The 16,311-nt window shown below is 37.5% G+C and overlaps 1 protein-coding gene across 2 annotated transcripts in view; it reads right to left on the bottom strand.

The window, feature by feature from the left end:
• Positions 1-16,311, bottom strand: part of LOC121737073 (CHH-like protein) — an 84,504-nt gene that overhangs the window by 61,635 nt on the left and 6,558 nt on the right. The window lies entirely within an intron of this gene.

Here is a 16,311-nt window from a genome sequence, read left to right as displayed (position 1 = left end):
AGTGCACTGTTATCTTTATGTAAATATTGTTTATGCAAAAAGTAGGCTACAAAAATTCAAAATAAATTCAGTCGTTTATATTATCTAACTAGGTATAATAGATCACACGTAAAATTTTCATGCAGAAATTAGATTTTAGCGTGGACCCTTAAACGCAATAAAAATCTGGTAATATGTTCTTGGGACTATTATAATTTATAGAATATAATAAATATGATAAAATAATAAAAAATTTTAAAAAAAATCTATTATTATTTTAAACCTACGAACAATAAAAACTAAGGAAACGTAACTCCTATACTATACTATTAAATACCGTTTTTTTGGTTCCTTTCGAACTGTCATGTAACGTCAGCCTGATACCGCTGCAGGCCACCTAAATATTGCAAATGTATTGAAATGTGTACCTATTGAGTACACATTTTTGACAAAGTATTATAGAGCATGTTTTTTGACGGAGTTACTTTTCCTTAGTTTTTATATTATTATTCGTAGTTTTAAACCAACTTTCGCATTAATACCGACCCGAACCAGTAATAAAACTCCCTCGCTTTTATTTGCAATGAATAATTTCGTGCCTTCTCGTGGCTTTGTAGTCATGGTAAGGTTTCGGGAATTTTTACAACCCTCGCGAAATGTGAGTCATAGTTGAATGACTCTTTCAATGCTATTAGAATTAATAAGGAAAAAGGTTTTTTATTATTAAGGTTTTGTAAGCCTAATTATACTATTTAAGAATATTTGGCTGACTGCATGTTTCATCACAGATTCCAGTGAACAAACTTTTTTGTACATCGAAACATCGTCCATATTTAAGTAACAATTAATAACCACTCACTATCTTTTGCCATTAACAATGAACCGACCAAAAAAATTCTTATGGGACATGAAGGACGCAGTGGAGGATTTACCAATAGGCTAAGTAGGCTGGAGCCTAGGGCGGCAGATTTAGAGGGGCGGCAAATTTTTTTTCTTACAAAAATAAAAAAATCCCACCAAAAACATTTCTTGTAAAATATTGCCGAGACGACCACATATTAGGTTTACGGTTTACCCTGTGAAAAAGATATGTGATATCATGTAAAGCCATAAGCTTCTGAATCTACACGGCCTAAATCTACTGACCAAATTCTACATACCAGTAAATATGTATGGCATCGCCGTTTCGCTACCGCACAGGGTGAACCCTTGTGTGGTCGTCTCAGCAAACATTTTCAAAAAATGTTTTTGGTGGGCTATGATTGTGAACTAAACTAACGTATTGAATTTAAAAGGTCAGTTATAGGGGCGGCAAAAATTGAATAGTCTACAGGCGGCAAATTTGTAAATCCGCCACTGTGAAGGAAAATGCCCAGAAATGCCCAGAAACCGTGGCAAAAACCACGTGCACAAAGAAGGGATGACCCAGAATGCATAGACAGTGCGTCGTCAAAATCTGATGCAACTTGTGACGGACGGCCGTCAGTACCGGTAAAGGCCACAGTAGTTTAAGTAACTGATATAAGGCTTGTTTACACAGGCCTTCATTAGGGTTGTGCCAAAAATATTTTTAGTATTAAACTAAAATATTTTAGTGTAACTAAACAAAGCGATAAACTTTAGAGAGTATATGTGTCTTTTATATAGAGTTCACTGTTTACTATGTATACACACCCTAAACTCACTTTATGTTGTTACGCCTTGTTACAATGTTCCCACATCTTCCCTCTCTCTTAGCTCTCTATCTAGAGATAGAGAGCTAATTATTGTAATGGAAGTGAACTCTACCTATCTAGGTAGAGTTCACTTCCATATTTATAATCTATATATATAAAACTCAAAGGTGACTGACTGATTGACATAGTGATCTATCAACGCACAGCCCAAACCGCTGGACGGATCGGGCTGAAATTTGGCATACAGGTAGATGTTATGACGTAGGCATCCGCTAAGAAAGGATTTTGATAAATTCCAACCCAAGGGGTTCAAATAGGGGATGAAAGTTTGTATATAATAATACTTCTTAACGCGAGCAAAGCCGCGGGTAAAAGCTTTAAAGGAAATAACTTAATTTGAAATTCCTCATCAAATCATAATTATAATGTACTAGCGGCCCGACCCGGCTTCGCACGGGTGGACATTGATTTTTAAATATTTTTATTTCTTAGTCAATCTTTATGTTAAAGTAAACGTGATTAAGTAAACGTGGTAAATGTAATGGTTGGGATAATTATTGTTACACTTGATTAAAATATAATTCAATTATTATTATTAAATGTGGTAAATACTAACTAAGCTATAGCTGGTAAGTAATTTGGCCTGGTTTGTACCGGCGCAACGTCACTATTGCATATTTTTCACCGACTTCCAAAAAGGAGGAGGTTATATGTTCGGCTGTGGATATTTTTTTTTAGATTAAAAAGTAGGATAATAATTGTAATAGTCAGACATACGATATCGCGGACTTTTACGTTGATATTAATGTCCTCTATAACTTATAAGACATATACATCACTTTGTGTCTATAATTTATAAAGCATACAATATTTGGAATATTTTGGTAGTTTTTTTACACAATTAACATTAATGTTAATACGGTTCCCTTTTTTCTCTCATTAAATAATTATAGGCTATAAGCCTATGTTCAGCAGAAATAGTGTAGATTTGCATTATAGTGAAAAATATGCATTAATTATACTTCCATCGGCATCGTGGGTATCGCAGACATCGTGGGTATCGCAGACACAATAGATCTTCAATAATTGTTATGCTGGCAGCCGGCTGCCACTATTGGAGATTTATAGTTATAGAAATTAATTATAATAGCACTCAAAAATAATAGTCATTCAAAACGTAATGAATTAATGAAGCACTATAATATTATCCCATCAATGAAGCGGCACCCGGCTGTCGCATAACTATTATATTATAAATCTATTGTGTCTGCGATTCCCATGATCGAGGTAATAATAATTAATATTTACGTGGACTCTCCGGGCGAGCACACCCGCGCGGCGCGCCTTGACGACACGCCGACGTGCAGCAGAAATCGTAATATTTTAATTTCGCCATAATATTAAAACCAAACGTCCAATTTTAATCATTCAAAGACCAAATATTATCTACATTAACTGTACTTAGTAATGAAATAATTTATTTTGATAAGAATTAATGCCATGAGTAAAATAAAGGCATTTAAATGTGGTCCAAAAACATTTCAAGATTTTTTAATAAAAAAATGGTTATTGTGCCTCACTCAACATAGATAGGTATAGTGTATCGCGGACATTTTTGTAGATATTTAAAAGATCTACAATTACTTAGAACATTTTATGGTTCTATCTTTTATAGTTTAGGCAGCGTACGCGAAAAAAGTAACATTTCTGGTTGATTTTTTACACCTTGCGTCCGAAAATCCCAAATATCTTACGGAACCCTATTTTTTTTCCAAAATAAAATTTAGCCTATGTTCAGCAGAATTAATGTAGGATTCCAATGGTAAAAGAATCTTTCAAATCAGTCCAGTAGTTTCGGAGCCTATTCAAGACAAACAAACAATCAAATCTTTCCTCTTTATAACAGTAGTGTAGATAATATTACCTAAGTAATACGCGAGCGAAAAACTTTGGATCCCTTTTGACGAAAAAGCGGAAACGTAGGTGAATGAAATTGTACACAGTTATAGTTTATATGGTGAAGGAGTGCATCGAGCTAATATTATTTTGAAATTATGCTTTTATCATACTTCTTTTAACAAATAAAATATTACACACACTATACAATGTGCACACTACCATCTTTTGAATGACAAGCCCAAAGAATACGAATACGAATTACATATTATACTCTTTTGTTTATGGTTGAAGTCTGTTGTCAAATTAAAATTGGATTGTCGTTTTTTTTATTAAATCTGAAATTAATGAAATAGTCAATACTTTAAACAGGGAGCCAAAAGAAGAAGATAATTAAATTTAAGGTCGAATTTCGACCATTGAGTGATTTCTAGTTTCATTACATGTACAATTATCTATTCTGTGGTTTCATTAAATGTCTCTGATTGCGGCTGTATAGCTCTATATGCTTGTGGCAGCCCTAACAAGACGCTAATTACATTTGTTTTGGGTAAAAGTGGAATGGAATGCGGGTGTGGTGATTGTCTTACAACTAGTGAACATCAATATTATCATCATCTTCGAAATTCCCCCTTAAAATCTGGACTAGAATATCTCGGTCGAAGAGAATCCAGTTGAAGATAAAGCAATGCAAACTCGGAGCAACGACCACTCAGAGACATTTAATTATGTTTTAATTTCAATTTAATGAAGACTTTGAAAGATAATGTATGGGGCTTATGTCAAAATCTTCATTAGAGTTAAGTACCAAAATCTGATGTCAAAAAGTGAGAAAATAAATTGACTCTAGCAATACCGGGGTATTTGGAATAAAACATCCTTTTTTTCCTTAAGCGGCTTATTTTGTGTGTGAAACATGCAAATATAAAAATTTATCCAATGATCATGGATATTTTTTGAAAATATGCCATTAAAATTTGCCATCTGATTCTGGTAGACCTAATAATATTCGTCTCTGTGGGCAACAATTAAATATGATAAATTAAAACAGTAAAATATTATTATTTGGTAGTGTTAGACGATTGAGATGGTCTCTTTTCAAGTCTTGGGAGCTGATGATGACACTGTATGTTACTCGCAATTAAAATATATTTAAATGGAAGACCGAATAAAAAACCAACAAAAAACTACTTAAACCGAACTGTACTTTATCTACATGACAGCTAACAGGGACTTAAAGTTTACGGACCTCATAGTGACTTAATAATAAGGGTCAATTTTGAATGATTATACTCAGTGAACGGTCAAAAGATTTTGATTTTTTTTTACTCGTCTGCTAAGGCTAACGTCATCGTCTGAGCTCGCTGGCTTTGGTCAGTTTAAATATAATATACTATATAGCAGCATGGTAACAGACAGACATGATTTACAAGGAAGATAACTCTTACATCCAAATAATTCATTCAAAATTACCCATTAATTAAAATCGAGAAGCATCGATTCATCGAATGTAGCTCTTAGCAGTTAACACACTGCAATAAAAAAGCAAAAATTCAAATTTCGAATATTCATGTTTGAGTCATTGGATTTTCTCATAAAAAAATCGTTTGAATTTTGAAACCATTAGTGTATACTCACTTCTCACCACTCGTGAGTAATCTTCTCAAAACTTTGCTAAAAAATTTGCCCGACACGTAGAGCGTAGAGCATACTATTGATAAAATATTCAAAAATATATATATACTTATATTATGCAGATGAACATAGAACCTCTTCCTTTTTAGAAGTCATTCAATTTTTTGAAAATATTAAAAAAATAAAATAAAACGTTTTTATTTCGGTCCGTGGACCATATTATTATAGTGTTAGTACTAGAGCCATTTTTCTTAAAACTATGTTAGTAATACAATGTGTTACGAGTAAATATATAATATTATGGGACAAGCGCAATATCACGTCGGAAATCGGCTCCAACGATTTTCATTAAATTTAGTATAAGTATAGGGGGTTTCGGGGGCGATAAATCGATCTAGCTAGGAATCATTTTTAGAAAATGTCTTTTTATTCGTGTTTTATTGATAATTGATAAACTGAAAAATATGACTCTTCCTGACATCTATTGCCAAATAATACTATTTTGTGAGCAACTAATTGCTTTAACGACACAACAACAGCTAAAGCTATTCCAGCAGATGGCGTTGTTAAGTAACACGAAGTCAATGAGTATTTGCTATACCGAGCAAAGCTCGGTCATCCAGGTACTATAACTATTATACGTAAAAGCAGTGTCCTTAATTAATTGGACACGTGTCCATATTATGTTTTACAATTTTGTGACCCTATTTTCCTCGACTGCCCAGGTTCCACCAGATAAATAGTACAAAACTAATAAGTAAGTAGGTACTTACAAAAAACATTAACAAAATAAAATATTAGATCTGTTCAAGTAGAATTTGCAGTGAGGAATCACTCTGAAAATTTCAAATCGGCCTTACAACCTCACAAGAATATTCTGACACTTGAATGATTAATCATGGTCTTAAAAGCTTCTCAACCCAAGATCCAGTGATAGCCAGAGGCCGTACCACGAAACCGTTTTGAGGTTCAAACAATCGTACGAGAATGCCGCGTCCCACTCTAACAAACGCGAAAAGACGTTGTTAGAGCAGGACGCGGCATTCTCGTCCGATTGTTTCGAGTCTCAAAACAGTTTCGTAGTAGGCCTACAGACTCGTCATTTTATAAAAGCTGAAAATTCTACTTTATACTTTATATTTATATAAAATATTTGATTCAAATTTATTCAGAAGTAAAACAATTTTATATGAATCCTATTACCTATAGAGGTAAGAACGACCAGCAACTATGGAGTCTATCGGTCGCGTTGTCGGAAATTTATGATAGATCCTTTGTTCTGGCAGACCACCTTAACGTCTTTAGGGATTTCTGCCAGTGGAAAGCAACTTTAAAAAATGTCCAGCAGTGGAAGACGAACTTCTTAAAATTATATCAAAGAAAATGAGATAAAATATTGAGCTTTATAATACTTAATCGAAGGTTAGGCTGACCTTCAGAACAGAATTATACGTGGGAGAGCCATGCTTCGGCACGAATGGGCCGGCTCGACCGGATAAATACCACGTTCTCACAGAAAACCGACGTGAAACAGCGCTTGCGCTGTGTTTCGCCGAGTGAGTGAGTTTACCGGAGGCCCAATCCCGTAACCCCCACCCTATTCCCTTCCCTACCCTCAACTATTGAAATCGTAGCGCGCGCTATGACACTTTTCTTTCAACGCGGGTGGATTTTGACGCGCGTCTCGGGCATGCCACACCTTCACTGTTGACAGCGCTATAAGGCATGCCCTTGATGAACAGAAAAAGGCACAATGTGGACAAAGCTTATGAACATTTAATTATCTGCATAATATAAGTGGCCACATTCTTGGCGTTTTTCCCTCGATACGACTAAAGGCTGCGAAGTACATACCCTTGAAAAACATAGCCCTCCTTCTCTGAAGTCAGGTAAAAGATGGAACCCAATGTTTAACGATGCATTCCGTATGTAACTGGAACCCAATTGCGAACAGAGCCAAGAATACATTAAACAGAATTCCTAACCTCGTCAATCAATTTTATCTCTTATCATAATGTAATACAGTTCAAAATCGAATCTGTTTATGTCTACGCGTAACGTCGACGCGCAGTCTGGGGCTTACTTTATTGTAGATTATGTAATGTCTCTCCTACATTGCTCGTTTGATGCTAAAAAAATTATAATTCACATCAAAACCAGCAATGGATTTCAAAGATTAAAATATACTAACGGTGGGTTGCACCAACTTACTTTAGCTATAACTGTAACTTTAACTAATATAACTACAATGCAAAATGTCTGAAAATCTTTGATTAAAGTCGAAAATAGACACCATATTTAACCATGACCTTGAGCTCGACAAGGCTTTAAATGCACGTGGCGAAAAAAGGAACTAACGCTGTCATCATACAAAAACGCCATTTTTGACAGTTCACCTTTACCAGCAGCGCCCCCGCCCACGCTCATTTCAAGCCTTGTCGGACCTGCTGTCATCTGTCAAATTCTGTGGTCAAAGCTAAGGTTAAAGTTAAAGTTAGCCTTAACTATAACCATAACTTTGACCATAACTTTAACTTTAACCACGCCTCTGGTGCAACCCACCCTAAGTTTCGCAAAATATTCGATAAATAAGAAAAATATATTATACTATCCAAAATATAACTAAGAAGTTCCTGAAATTTCAGTACCTCTTAAACGTTTATAAAATTTATATCATACGGGGATAAGCAGAAGCTATATAGTTTCAGACTTCAGTAAAGCTCTACCGATGCAGTCGGTATATTATTATAGCCAGTTTACATTGTTCTATTCCAGCGATCTAATCCAGCGATCTCCATGGATTGGAGACTGGAGTAATGTGATCCCGCTATAACAGCATAACAAGCGACCATGATTCTCTACATTTCAACAAAAATAAAAATTTGAAACTCAGGATATGACACGTTACACGACGTAACTGGCGCAATTAATTTGTTAACTGTAATTAAATAAAGGTTTTGACATAACGCCCATAGATACATAATCTGTCAAAGTCTTAATTAAATTCAAGTTTAAGCCTGCCCGCTCATTGTCTGAAATTTCTGATCAGAAACAGTTGAACGTCCGCGCTGTCTCTAAAAGGGCCCATTCACGGCATCGACAGTCCTGCATTGAATGGGCCTCACTGATTGGTTCACACTCGGTGTTGCCGGCCGGAAACACCGAGTGTGAACCAATCAGTGAGGCCAATTCACTGCAGGACTGCCGTGCAGTCCTGCCGTGAATGGGCCCTTTTACATTTTGTACTGAGCCGAGTGAGCTCGAACTCGCCAGAAGGATATTTCGGATAGTGTGCGGGGTGGCGGTCCGGCGAAATTCAACTGTTTCTGATCAGAATTCGGACAATGTGCGGCCGGGCTAATCATTATCATCATCCGTCTCTGAGTGCGGCAGTAAGAGTTAAAATCTTCATACAAGAAAAAATTACTTTCAATGTACGTAACAATTGCCATTTTGACATTTAAGGTGCTCTATATTTTTGACGAGCCATGTGACTTGCGAGCGATCTCTATGTCGCAATCGGTCTGTTTTTAATTACAGCTAGCCGTATAGTAATCATAAAGTTAACATACCTAGCGGAATAGAGCAACAATCTCGAGCTGTCAAACGAAACCGAAATTGGTTTCATCTGTGTGTAAAAATATGTAGTTTATTACAATACTATTTTTTAAGCTTCAAAGCGATTTAGATCAATAAAAGTTGGAATGCGGATTGTGTACGTCACAGTTCACAATTAAAATGTTTGTTGTAGCATAGTCAAATCATAAAAAAATGTTTTATTCTTCTTTGACGCACGAAATCGAATTAGAATATTACGCACAGCCTGAAGTCAACATAGCTTTAAAAACTTGTTGATCCTACTAGGCCAATATACGCATTACGTAGGGTGGGCTGCACCAGAGGCGTGGTTAAAGTTAAAGTTATTGTCAAAGTTATGGTTATAGGTTAACTTTGACCACAGAATTTGACAGAAGACGTTGCTGGTCCGACTGCCGACAAGGCTTCAAATGAACGTGGGCGGGAGCGCTGCTGGTAAAGGAGAACTGTCAAAAATTGCGTTTTTGTATGATGACAACGTTAGTTCCTTTATCGCCACGTGCATTTAAAGCCTTGTCGAGCTCTATGGTGATGGTTAAATATGGCGTTCATTTTTGACTTTAACCAAAGATTTGTCATTTTGCATTGTAGTTAAAGTTATAGAGTTACAGTTATAGTTAAAGTAAGTTGGTGCAACCCACCACATTAATAGTTAATATATTAATGTATGCCTATAGTCCCATCGCGTAGCTGATTTTATATCCATACTAATATTATAAATGCCAAAGTGTATCTATCTGTCTTTTTCCTCTTCACGCCCAAACCTCTCCGATTTTGCTAAAATTTTGGAGATACTTTTGGGTTCCGGGAAAGGATGTAGGATCACTCCCAGTCTACTGCCCACTTTGAGAACAAATTATGTTTTAACGCCCCCTTTGTTTCAATTTAAAATTAATCCAGATGAAATAAATCACCCCCAAGCCTCTACACAACTCCCTCTTTTTACTGCTGGACCCCACACCGCCCCCTTTTAGACCTTCAGCGCCCACTAGGGGGCGTTATCGCCCACTTGGGGAAAGGCTGCCTTAAATGATCGTGGCGAAAAAGGAACTAACGCCGCCATCAAACTAAACCCCATTTCTGTTTGCATTTCTGACATGTTTTGACAGTTCTCCTTAAAAGCCTTGACAGTGTATACTTTTTATTCCGAAAAACTGTACGGCTTCCGCGCGATAAACTAATTTTGGCGGAACGGAGTTCCGGGCGTCAGCTAGTCAATAATAATAATAATCTTAACCATCTATGATGTTACACCATTTTTACAAACTCTATTTTTTTCGACGCAATAAGACGACGTTTCTAATAATAATTATTGCTAAATTAATAGGAAACCAGCGAATTTTCTTTTTGGGCCAATAAGGATCTGAAAGAAATATACTTACCTACTGGTCCCGAAACTATATTACGCAAAAAGTTAGTAAGTAACTTTAATTTTTTAACCCATAAACTTAGCGCTATCAGTTTTTTAATGGTAAACCCATAATGGACATTGTCCAAAAAAAATCACATGCACTTTTATATATTTTTTAGTTAAAATAGGGTATTTTAAGAATATAAATTAAATAATTTTGAAATTCATTGGCTAGTTTTACCTCAATAAATTTTTAAAGTTTCGCTCTGACGTCATCATCGGCGGCCAATAATTGACCTCTGCAGTATGTTTTTTTCCTTTCAATCTTATTTATAATGGCTGGTTCGTCAAATGCAAGTTCTCATTATGTGAAAGCTGAGACGAGAAGCTTACCAAAAGTTAGAAACGTAATGTTGGTCGAATTTATTGCTAATTTAACGCTATTGAAGGTCAAACAAAGGTTAAACATATTTGTTCAAAAATAAGTAACTAATAGGTATTTTTTTCGTTTATATACAGAAAAACGACCACTGACCTTATTCCTCGAAATGTTTTTTTTAATGAGCAAAATTAAAAAAAATGGACAATCCCCATTGATGTTAGCCAAATAGCAAAAACAACTCCAGAAACCTAGTATTAGCAACCTTAAAGCCATCTGCTTAGTAATTTTTGCCAATATCTTAACTTTTTGTTTGCAAAATAAATAAAAAATGTATTGCAATACCTAATAAATTACTTTACACATTTTGCCGAGGAAAATTTATGGCACCAAATAGAAGACGCACAAAAAGTTTGGCGCCATATAATCAAAGTTCATAATGTATTTTTTTTTTTTTAACGAGCAAACGGGTCACCTGATGGAAAGCAACTTCCGTCGCCCATGGACACTCGCAGCATCAGAAGAACTGCAAGTGCGTTGCCGGCCTTTTAAGAGGGAATAGGGTAATAGGGGAGGGTAGGGAAGGGAAGGCAAGGGAATAGTTGAGGGTAGGGAAGAGAATAGGGTAGGGGTTAGGGGATTGGGCCTCCGGTAAACTCACTCACTCGGCGAAACACAGCGCAAGCGCTGTTTCACGCCGGTTTTCTGTGAGAACGTGGTATTTATCCGGTCGAGCCGGCCCATTCGTGCCGAAGCATGGCTCTCCCACGTATTTTTGCTATTGGTAGAAAAAACTGTGAATAGCTTTATTATTATTTATTATACTTAATTCAATATTGATTAATTTATTATGTTATTTGGCTATCTTGTTTAGCTATTATTATTGTTACTCATTTTTAATAGTAAGTAAATGAATAATCTTTTTATTTATAAAATTGGAGGGGCAAACGAGCAAACGGGGTCACCTGATGGAAGGCAACTACCGTCGCCCATGGACACTCGCAACATCAGAAGAGTTGCAGCCTATGCTTTGCGAGGGAACAGGCGCTCTTCTTGAAGATTTGGTGCGGAAATACTGTGCGCTTTTTATTTGGTCTGAGGTGTGTGGCAGAAAGTTGCGCGAAAAGCCCACGGTGGAGGTTATATATTAAGCGTTTACAGAATTAAAGATTAATAAGCTTTACCCCTGACTCCGCTGCAGCCAAAATCTTGTTACAGCACATTGTACTTTTCGAGATAATATAGTATACATATACGTGGGAGAGCCATGATTCGGCACGAATGGGCCGGCTCGACCGGATAAATACCACGTTCTCACAGAAAACCGGCGTGAAACAGCGCTTGCGCTGTGTTTCGCCGAGTGAGTGAGTTTACCGGAGGCCCAATCCCCTTACCCCTACCCTATTCCCTTCCCTACCCTCAACCATTCCCTTCCCTTTCCTTCCCAACCCTCCCCTATTACCCTATTCCCTCTTAAAAGGCCCGCAACACACTTGCAACTCTTCTGATGCTGCGAGTGTCCATGGGCGACGGAAGTTGCTTTCCATTAGGTGACGTCTCGTTTGCCCCCTTATTTCATAAAAAAAAAACCTGTGTACTTTCTCTAATATGGGTATAGTCTGTCAAGAAAGTCATGACAGGCGGGAAATTTTTTAAATGAAATAAAAAATATGCGAACTTTATTTATTCGAGATAAAAATGTGCAACATAAACTTATAATATACTGTCTGTGCAAGGTGACAATATTTAAAATGTAATAAGCGTTCTCTGTGAAAATACAAAGAAAAAAATACGCCTTTTTTTCCCCGCCTGTCTTGACTTCCTTAACAGGCTATAGAGCTTTAAATATACTACCGTAAACCGTTTCAAAGTTAATTCAAGTTCATTCTGTAATTTTTATACTTGGCTAGACATTGCCACAATAGACATAACTACTATATACTACTACTACTATTACTATTACTACTACTATACAGGGTGTAACAAAAAAAGTGAAAAAAAAATTAGGTCTTTCAGCGCTGCTACTTTCACAGTGAACTCTCTACAAGGAACACGTACACACCCTAAAGTATTATCACTTATTTTTGTTACACACTGTATAATAATTCTGTCTACTCTGACATTGCTGATCACTGATGATGAAGCCTCGGCACATAGTGACAGTATTTCGCGTGTTATTATTTTAATTTCAAAATCAATCAAGTTTCTCCCACCTATATAGCAATTCCGAACGAAATTAATTGTAAAAAAAAACCTCACAAAATCATTTAACACAACAATACACGGCTAATTGCTAGGAAACCATAAGCAAATTAGAATATAAAAAAATATAGCGTGAACAAATTGCCAATTTATTGAACAAATTACATTTTAATTGATACAGCCATCGAAGCCACTTATTATGTATTCGGTGATTTTCTTGGCGTTCTACGTGTAAGTTTTACGAGATAAATTACTAAAGCACAGCTTACTAAATAGCTCTCCCACTGACACTAATTGACGGCACCCCTATAACACGGACTGGTACGGGCAAGTATCTGGGAGTGAACTGACCCTAGACAGTGGGCTCAATATGAAAAAACAGGCCAAGGATGTCATCGCCTCTGCCTTGAAGCTGCTAAAGCCGGTTATGGCCAGCTCTACTAACCTCCACTAGGCTCTCCCGACTCTCTCTACAAAACCTACATCCGGTCGCGGCTGACTTACGCTGCCCCAGCATGGTATCAACTATTAGCTCCCTCGTACAAACTCGAGCTCCACCTCTTCTTCAAGGCCGACGCCTCCAGACTGGAGTCCCTCCAAAACCTGGCTCCTTGACAACGCAACCACCATAATATCAAGCGTGCCCCTAACTCTACCTGCCTGAAACCTCACCCCTTGTCGCTGGCAGCCTCCGCTAGGCCTTCCCCGGGGTAACCGGGGATCTCACCTGGTGGGGTGGACCGTCAGGGGTGACTCAGGTGGGTTAAGAAGGGCGGCTACGCTGGAAGCAGAGGTGACTCTACCTGTCGCCCAGCCTATAGGGACTCGTCCCGCCCCAATTCCGCCTCATCGTTAAGAGGTACGGCAAATCCCTCAAGCAGGGGGCTTAGCCCCGATCCCGATTCCCATTTCTCCCCCTAGGGGCAAGTGAGAGATATCCCACGGGTACTGAATAGCTCTACAAGTTACAACATAAACGACCGCACTCAGAGTGGAACATTAATTACTTAAATGTACACTGAGCTCACCTGACTCTAAAAATCAAACATCGTCCTTCTCTCTTCACACTCACGCCCGTCTTTCATATGCCAGGTGAAAAAGGACGGCGCGGAATCATCGCCGAGTTAGTTTTACTTGATTAAAAGACGAACTATAATGATTATGAAAAAAGTGTTTTGAGCAAATTTAGGTTTTATCAATACCTTTTTAGATATTAAAAAATATTAAAGAAAAGACAGCAAACTTCGAAGATCCAAGCAAAAATGTGTCTAAAACAAGGTTTTTTGTAAAAAAGAAACTATCGAGCATTTTTTGAGTAATCGTGTTTTCGTCTTGAGCATTTAATCTTTATGAACTGAAGTTACTTGTGTCAAAAAATCAGTTTTCTAGCTCTTACAGATTTTGAGATCTAGGTTAATGTATGTAGTCAAGTTAGGGTCATATGGGCTCTTAATTAATTCAAATTTTTGACATAAGCCCCATACATAAACTTTTCATTAGCTCTTCATTAAATTGAAGGTAAATCATAATTAAATATCTCTGAGCACGGCGGATAATATTTTAATGATGATTAATCATTAACGAGTCCACAGGCGACTCAGCAAAACTACGCGACTGTTGCTGGTCGCCCCGCGCCTCCCCCGCGGGCGCATAAAAATGGGGAAAATGAGAGCCGTAAGGCTTCGGAGAGTCGCAAGACTACGGAGAGCTGCAAGGCTACGAAGAGCCGCAAGGCTAAGTCTTCTCGACCTGGCAAGGACGAGAGCAGGAGGTGCGATGAGGAGGGCTTCATACTGGTGGAGAGAAGGAAGAAGAAGCCCGCCGCCCGCAACCATCGCGGCACCGCGCCATATGTACCTGAGCTGCGTCTGCGGAGCGAGGTCCCCGCGACGCCCCTGTACATATCCCGCCTGCACTGGTCCATGGAGGTCGAAGACGTCGTGGACTACATCAGTAAGAAGACATCCCTCCACTTGAGGGTCGAGTGTCTGCAGTCTCGCCACAAGGTCAACTTCAGTTCCTTTGTGGTGAGAGTACCGACGCATCTTCTCCCAACCTTTGAAGCGGAGGAATTCTGGCCGACTGATGTGGTTTACCGAAGGTTCCGGGGGAGACTCCGGAATGAAGCGCGCGTCACGTCGCCGTTAATTCGTGATAATGTGTAGTTGTTAAGTTTATATAATTTTTATGTATGTTAGTCATTAAGGTATATATTGTATGGGCCTACGTAGCCTGATTTAAATAAATAAATAAAATAAATTAACCTCAATTTAATCCCAGATAGGGGCCAAAAAAAACAAAAAAAAAAACTCAATTTAATGAAAAGTTTGACAGATGGTTTAACTTTTTTTCTTTATGAATGGCTTATTTTTTATATTTTCTTTATAAAATTAGGGGGGCAATCGAGCAAACGAGTCACCTGATGGAAAGCAACTACCGTCGCGCATGGACACTCGCAACAACAGAAGAGTTGCAAGTGGCATGCCTTTAAGTCAAAATTTTCAATAAGTTACAGATACGTAATTAATATTCGTTTCTGAGCGCGACAGCTACGTGTTATAACGTCTATAATCTGTATCTGTAAATTGTAATAAATTATAATCTGTACTATAATATTATAGTTTATTACTATGTACACACAGATCTCCATTAGTATGAGGTTATGTCTATCTATAATTACGAAAAAATTCGGAAATGATTCATTTTAATATCCTGGAGGCTGGACTTATGGAATCTAACCGTGATACATGGTCTAATTATAGCATTAGATATACTGAGAATTGTGGTTTTTATAGATCGCTAACAGATCATAATACCAGGTAAGGAAAAATCTGGTGACCTAAATAATCAATCTCGCAAAGTAAAGGGTATCATTAGAAAACAATCTTTGGTCGGGGTATTTACCGAAACCTTATTATGATTAATCTCTGCTACTAAATTAACGAATTTGTATTATTGTATTATCGTCTATAATTTGCCTAGACTTCCATGGGCGTACCCAGGTTCTGGGTCAGGGGGGGCAAAATACCCAGGTTCTGGGCCAGGGGGGGGCAAGTTACCCAGGTTCTGGGCCGGGGGGGGGGGGGGGGGGCAAATCAGATTATTTATAAGCTAGGTGTTTATAAAGAATAATTAAAAAAATCTAATTTTAGTTGTAAAAATATTGTATTGCAAACAAATGGCAAAAATTGGTTTTCTTAATTTTTGATTTTTAGAGATAAAAGTACTAGATAATATACTTAGTAGGGACGTCAACATAATCCGGGGGGGGCAGCTGCCCCCCCCCCCCCCCCCTGCCCCCCTCGGTACGCCCATGTAGACTTCTACTTTATAGTATCGATGCATAATATTAGAGGAAAGTGAACAAATGTGGGCCAGTGCTTTATTATGGGCTAGCAAAAATTCTCGAAAACCTACAATCAAAAGAAATACTTAATTAATATAAAATATAAGAAACCTAACAAAAAGGAAAGAAGTATAGGAAATATTAAAGCCTAGCCCAGGGATGAATGTAAATGTGAAGAAGATTTGATTTAGATACTGGAACATATGCCCCTATAGTAAAAGAGGCTCCTGACACCTATAATAATTGTTAT

This window comes from Aricia agestis, chromosome 20 (assembly GCF_905147365.1).
Source record: "Aricia agestis chromosome 20, ilAriAges1.1, whole genome shotgun sequence".
Taxonomy (NCBI): Eukaryota; Metazoa; Arthropoda; class Insecta; order Lepidoptera; family Lycaenidae; genus Aricia; species Aricia agestis.
This window is presented reverse-complemented; position numbering and strand designations above follow the sequence as displayed.